Source organism: Blennius ocellaris (assembly GCF_963422515.1).
Source record: "Blennius ocellaris genome assembly, chromosome: 12".
Classification (NCBI taxonomy): domain Eukaryota; kingdom Metazoa; phylum Chordata; class Actinopteri; order Blenniiformes; family Blenniidae; genus Blennius; species Blennius ocellaris.
Genome location: NC_137661.1, coordinates 10707724 through 10715237, shown reverse-complemented (window position 1 = coordinate 10715237; position 7514 = coordinate 10707724).

Here is a 7514-nt window from a genome sequence, read left to right as displayed (position 1 = left end):
TTTTCCCACAGTGTCCAGACGAGAGGGCGAGCTGGGGATTTTAGTTGGCTCGTGGAGGATTGCGGGAAATGTAGTTCTACGGTGTACATGTGCCGTCAGTGTCGTGAATATGTGTTTATGGTTTTCTTAAGAAGCGTAAAACTATGGTTTCTTCGACTGGATGGAGAAATGAATTCATCGAGCCTTCAGAAATACTTTATTTTCTTCAATAAACTTAATTTGAAATTTGTAATATGCAAACATAAGCAAATCAGAAATTACAGTTCACATTCTTTCTTAACTGCAACAGCAACAAGTTTTAAAATTACACTAAAACAGCAAAAATGATTGATAGTAATATGGTAGAGATAAGGGAAGAAACTCAAACAAACAAAAAACAGTGTAGCAGACTTCAGAATTGTATTTCGTGTAAAATGAGAATTGTATATGTGACAGATTAATTGTTGAATACCTCTGTGTGGATATTGATCATTGATATAGAGTTTTAATTGGAAATTAACGTAAATACCTAAAAAGATAACCTCAACCAGAAACAACTTGAATAATGGTAGAGTTTTTAAATTTAAATTTATGGATATCAAATGTTCCTAATAATATAGAGATCAACAATATGACATATATTCTTTTTATTGAATTCAAAGTAAGTAATAATGTTCTTGCCTTGAATATTGAAATACAATGTGTCTTTATTATATGTGACGTTCACTGTATATCCAGACACGGCCAGCAGAGGGCACTAACACACTCTAAATGACAGCATGTCGGTGAATGTGTCATGAATATCTTTTGTGTCATTTCAACTATCCCTCAATGAAAAGTTCATGTACGATCAACAGTAACTTACTCAAGTTACATTGCTGATAGTAGAGAGGTGTTAATATTGATTTTGGACGTAATGCGACGGGCATTGTACCACGAGGCTTATAGCTTCTATTGCAGATAGAACAAAGTCTCTGTTACTTGTGGACAATTTGTGTTCCTCTGATTTAAACAGTTCAGTTTACAACCACTGGCCATGAATGCACCATGCTTGTATTCTCTCTTTCTTAAAATCTTCAAATTATTTGTTGTTGTCCATCCATATCAGTTTATCCTGTTGAGTGTCACAGGGCAGTGGAGCCAATTCACACACATTCACACCAAGGGGCAATTAACCTCATGCATATATTTGAGGCTGGTATTTGAACCCCTGACCTTCTCGCTGTGAGGCATAAATGCTAACCACTGTGTGGATATTATATGTGACAAATGAAATCAATATGTTCTTGATTATTTTGTAGGATTTTTAAGTTTTTAATGTTTTTTAATGTTTTTAATTTCATTCAAGTTGATCATCTTCAAGGTTCAATTACTGTTATCTATCTGTGTTGAATACTTCTACAGTTACAGTTACAGTTTCAGTTTCAGTCATTAATTAACTGCACCCCTGGTATATTGTGCCAGGCAGGTATTTAGACCCTGTCAGGACCAGTTTTGACAGATACCTTAGTGGCTTCTTGGTGTTTAATCATTATGATACCTCTGAGAGACAAAAGACAGCGTGAGAAGTGTTTGGGCATACTCCCTGCCTTGGGCAGGAAAGCTAATTTCCTGCACTCAAATGCCCTGCCTACCAAAATATAAAGGGACATAACAGAAAAAAAAACTCCTATTCTGAGTCAGTCATGCTGTGTGTTGTCAGTACTCGTCAGAACAGTGCAAATTATTTTTTCTTTCATTTCTCTATTTAATCTTTATTTTAGCAGGTGAGTCCCATTGAGATTGTAGGATCTAATTTTTAAGGGAGCCTTGAACCAGGCTGTAGCAGCACTAAGTTACAATTGCATGTAGCAAACATTAAAACATAAAAAAAAAAAAAAAAAACAACACATGCATTATATAGTGGTGCAATGATTAGTGCTCTTGCCTCACAGTAAGAAGGCCTGGTTTCTAATATTGTTTTCTGTATGGAGTTTGCATGTCCTCTCCGTGTGCGCGTGGGTACCCTTCGGGTACTAAGGTTTTCTTTCTACGGTCCTAAAACCTGCCTGTGATGTTACTTGGTGATCCGAAATCGTCTCTAGTTGTGAATGTGAGTGTGTGTGGTTGTCTGTCTCTGTATGTTTGTCCTCTTATAGAGTGGAGACCTGTCCAGGGTGTATCCTGCCCTCACCTATAGCAATCTGGACAGAAGAAAGCATTAGCAATTATGGACGGATACTTAATAAAACAAAAAATTAGTATCCTATATAACCCATACATTATTACATTGTAAAATATACAGCCATAATTTAGCAAAGGAAGGCCTAAACATCACAAATTGTCTAGGAAGGAAAATAGTTGCACACCAATAGTGTCTGCCTAGAGTCTGCCTCCATACCACGCAGTGGTATGGAGGCAGTGTCTTCACCACATTTTTAAATGTCTTTATCGGGATCAGTTTTTGTAGCTTTAATTCATCCTGCAGATTATTCCAGACTCCAGGATGACAAAGAAAACCTGTTTGTCAAGGTCAGTGTGAACCTTGGGGACAGTCAATCAAAGGATGAAGTTTGAGCAGAGACAATAATTGTTGGTTCTGAGTAAAATATGGCCACATAGATAAGAACGGAGCAGGCCCAGGACGGATTGATAAATAAATTCGTACCAGTGAGTACATGGTCACTGGTCAGGGACACTGAACTCTGGCTATTTAAAATTCAATGGTGAGTTAGAGCTTAGCAGCCTATGACAAACCTTAAAGAGCCATGGTACACGGTGTACAGCAGATCACCGTAGTTAAGCAATGGGAGGACTGTTGCTTCTCCCTCTTTCTTTACTTGCATTATTGGAAAAACAGGACTTTGTTCTAAAATAGAAACCTAGCTTGGGCTTAAGCTTCTTTTACAAGGGTTTCCTGAGGTCTAAAAGTTAAAGGTTCCTCAATTAAAATACCTAAATGCTTCTTCTGTGTCACTAGTTCAGTCTGACTTTGTTGATGGGAAAAGAATCGACTCTCTCCTCAGAGGAAAAAAAACAGCATCAATTTGGTTTTTGAGGATTATGATGCTTTAGATAGTTGTGGTATGATTCATGTCGTCAACCAACAAATATCTACAAACAAACCAAATGTAGACTTATACACATTGGACTTTTTTGGCAGCAACTTTGTTACTCATTTTATCCATTCTACTTCTAATCCCTGTATCATTTACTTCCCTCTCAGTTTGCAGTTTACTCGCCTTGTTTTAGCGATAACAATAGTGTCTTCTGTGGGACATACTTGATGCAGTGATTGCATAGCATTTGACTCTGTAGTTTTTTGATTTCACAAGATAAGCACATGTTTAATCCCATCAATCTTCAATGACTCAATCAACATTTATATAATCACTGCATGGCTAAAATCAATGAGTCACGAGGACTTTAATGCTTTACAAACAGTCTTAAAATAGGTTTTCATTTATGATGAAAGCAATAGCCACATGTTGTAGTTATGTCATCTCCTCTACATCCGTTTTCCATATTTGGTCAAATTGTGCTTCAAACCGGGGTCTCCACTACTGTGTCGTGACATCACCTCAGTGGAAAATGTTTTTTTTATCTGAGTGAACTAGAGCGCGACAGCTGGGCTCTCCAAACATGAGTTCTCCAATTAGTGAAGCGGTCTAAACAAAGGGGAAATCTAAACGTCAGAGTGGGGGCGGGATCAGGTGGTCACGACTGGGGTAAACACTGATGTAAACACTGATGTAAACAATGAAATGCTCACTGACTTGTCAGAGCAGTCTGGTTGAGAATAAGTGGAGCTTTCCTAAATATGTTTCATGTGAACACTCAGAAATGTTCACCAGATCAGATTGAGGTCACTTAAAGTTAAAAACAAAACAAAACAACAAAAAAAAACCCTCAAAAGTCAACAAAACTGCGGCAAACTTTTAGCAAATAAAAAATTTCAAATCAATTAATTAAATTAAGGAGTTATAATGGCTGCCAAGTTGCTGGATATTGGCAGGAAGTGGAACACACCGTTGTATATGCCAATCTAGAGCATCCAAACATGCTCACTGGGTGACATGTCTGGTGAGAATGGTGGCCATGCAAGAACTGGGATGTTTTCAGTTTCCAGGAATTGTATCCAGAGTCTTTCAACATCATGCTGCAACATGAGGTGGTGGTGGTGGTGGATGAACGGCAGAGCAATGGGCCTCAGGATCTCGTCACCTTATCTCCGTGCATTCAAAACGCCACCTGTGTTTGTTGTCCATAACATACGCCTGCCCCATACCATAACCCCACCACCACCATGGGCCACTCCATCCACAACGCTGACATCAGCAAACCACTCCCCCACATCGCGCTACACACACTGTCTGCCATCTGCCCTGAACAGTGAAAACCGGGATTCATCACATCAACACTTCTCCAACCTGCCAGACGCCATCCAATGTGAGCGTTTGCCCACTCAAGTTGGTTACGATGACGGACTGCAGTCAGGTGGAAACCCTGATGAGGATGAGGAGCATAAAGAGGAGATTCCCTGAGACGGTTTGTGCAGAAACTTGGTTCTGCAAAGTGATAGTTGCAGCAGCTGCCCGGGGTGGCTGGTCTCAGACCATCATGGAGGTGAACATGCTGGATGTGGAGGTCCTGGGCTGGTGTGGTCACACCTGGTCTCCAGTTGTGAAGCTGGTTGGATGTACTGCCAAATTCTCTGAGACGACTCATGGGAGAGAATTGAACATTCAATTCACGGGCAACGGCTCTGGTGGACATTCCTGAAGTCAGCAGGCCAGTTGCACACTCTCTCAAAACTCAAGTCATCTGTGGCTTTGTGCTGTGTGATCAAACTGCACATTTCAGACTGACCGTTTATTGTGGCCAGCCTAAAATACACCTGTGCAATAATCATGCTGTCTAATCAGCATCTTGATAAGCCACACCTGTGAGGTGTGGTGGATTATCTCGGCAAAGGACAAGTGCTCACTAACACACAGATTTCGACAGATTTGTGAACAATATTTGAGAGAAATAGGTCTTTTGTGTATCTAGAAAATGTTTTACATCTTTGAGTTCAACTCAGGAAAAATGGAAACAAAAGTAAAAGTGTTGTGTTGATATTTTTGTCCAGTGTAGGAAGTGTACAGAGAAGAGGTAGAGCCAAGCAAGTGGGTGAGACATCATCTGCTGCCATATAGGCAGATGAGACAACTGATTTGGGAGAGAGTTGTGAAGTGGGAGAGAGTTAAGCTAGTGTGCCTTGGTGTGTAATTGTAAGTATTTGAGTATATTTGCTTGGATTACTGGTCCATGTTATTGTGTTTCAATTAGGAGGACCACGACTGTGCGCCTTCGAACAACGGCTTTATTTAACTGAACTACTTTTCCCAGCATCCATCAGGAGCGCGGGCTTTTTACAAACAGCAAAGACAGGTATACGTCACTATTGTGACACACCCACATAAACACCGGTCACGGTGGTATGTAACACATGTGTTGTGTATAGAGTGTTCAATGCGTGTTGTTGCAGTATGTTTTAGTCCTGCATTTCATATACCAGTGCTTTAAGTGGGCCATGATAAAACCCTCAGTGTTTGTGTATTTTTTCAGTAATTCACTTGCCCTTTCTCCCTCTCTTTCCCTGCAGTTCCAGTCCAGCGCCCCACCATGGAAGCAAAACAGTTTAAAACAGTTTTTCCCTTAAAAAAAAAAAAAAATCATCATCAGACAGTGAAATTCATGGCCTGTTACAACATGGACACCTGTTATTAGACAAGCGTGGCCTATACTGTATATGTACAAATCTATTTTTTCTTTTTAATTTTGGTGGATGCAGCTTAAATCCATTTTTTAAAAATGGTGTACTTTGTACTGTCTGTGGCCCATATTGACGTGATCATCGACAAGAATATTTTTCACAATTACACACTTGAATCATGCAATATGTTATATTACTGTACAGGCAGAACATTTCCGAAAACTCAAATCAATTTGTTTTCAGCAAACTGCACCATGATGCTGCCCTGTCCATTCCTATATGACCCCAGGTTCCAGTGGCCTGGAAATTGAGATCCCATCCCGTCGAGTGATGTTCGAGTATGAATGAATCGTTCAAAACCAGGCTAGCTCGTTAGCCGGAGGCTGTTAGCTTAGCTACTGCCATCAGTCAGCTGTTAGCCACGAGCAACAATCAGCTGTTAGCATAGCCAGCGGCATCAGCTTTGTGCGTAGTGATGTGACTGTACGCATTGCTCCTATTGGTCACCCTGGATCATATCGCAAACAGAGATGGTTGGTAATTAACTGATGTAATTTCAGCTAACATCCACATTACGAAGCTTCTTCTTCCAGTGCTAACGTAAATCAACAGACGACCATAAGACTGTTGATGGACTGTGGGAGGGAAGCTGCTGTGTGGTCGAAAAAATCTTTTGTTTCTTTGGTTTGAAATTCTCAAATTCCAAACAAAGAGAAAAATCTGTGTTTTAGGAAGAATAATAGGCAGATCACCTTTACAAGCCCCAGGAGCTATGGCCGGAGCATCGGTGAGGCGTGACTGAATTCCTGCTTTGTTTGGAGCTGTGATTAGAAAATAAGTTAATCCTCCACTTACATGGAATGCACTCTGTACCGTTATGTGATTTATGTTTTGGGAGAAAGACCAAAGAAACATCTGCCGAATTCATAATGGGAATAGAAGAGACATGTTCAATAAAAACTGGAGCACTGGACTAATGAACGCTATCAAAATCAAAAGTACAATGCAGTTTATATTTCACTCCTATCTGAAACTGATGCATTTTTGTATTCCTGATTTAACTTTGTTATCCTTAAATGGTATCTGGTGTAAACATTTGTTTACATCAGACAAAGGTTGTTTCTTTATGTACTGAAGTGAATAATTGCTGCTCTCTGTGGCTGTGAGCTTGTAGCGTCAGCTGGCTGGTAGCTAAGATCGTCATTCTCAACAAGACGGCAATATAAAAATATCTGATCTGCCATAAAAACTCCCGTTATTGTTCACATACGACGCTTTGCACACTCTGGTTGTTTTGTTGACTGGGTTTATTGAAACGTCGGCGCTCCACAGCACTGCGGTGTTGCAACGAGGTTCAGACTGTCCTCTCAGCTACAGGAGAGGAGCTCCAGTGGGAGATGGACGCTGCACTCCGGACTGACAAGGTTCTCTGCTGTGTCACAGCTACAGGAAGCTCACGACTGCAACTGCCGTGAGCTGCGGCTGCAACTTCCACGTTCTTCGTGCCACGATTGTTGCGTAATCACATTACATCCCTGCGTTGTTCACAACCCCGCATTCATTTTACTGCACACTCTGCAGTGGGACCGTGCAACACAGTTGGTTTGGGTGCGCTTTGCCTTACTGTACCGTCTCGGCCCGCCACGCTCACGGATGAACTGCAGTGGGGCCGAGGCTCAAGTAGCCGCAGCAGAGGGACCAAAGACTGCGTGTGGCTCCAGAGCGGGTTGCCGACCCCTGGACTAGACCAACAGTTCACCTACGCTTATGTCAATTCTGACAATACATTTGTAATTGT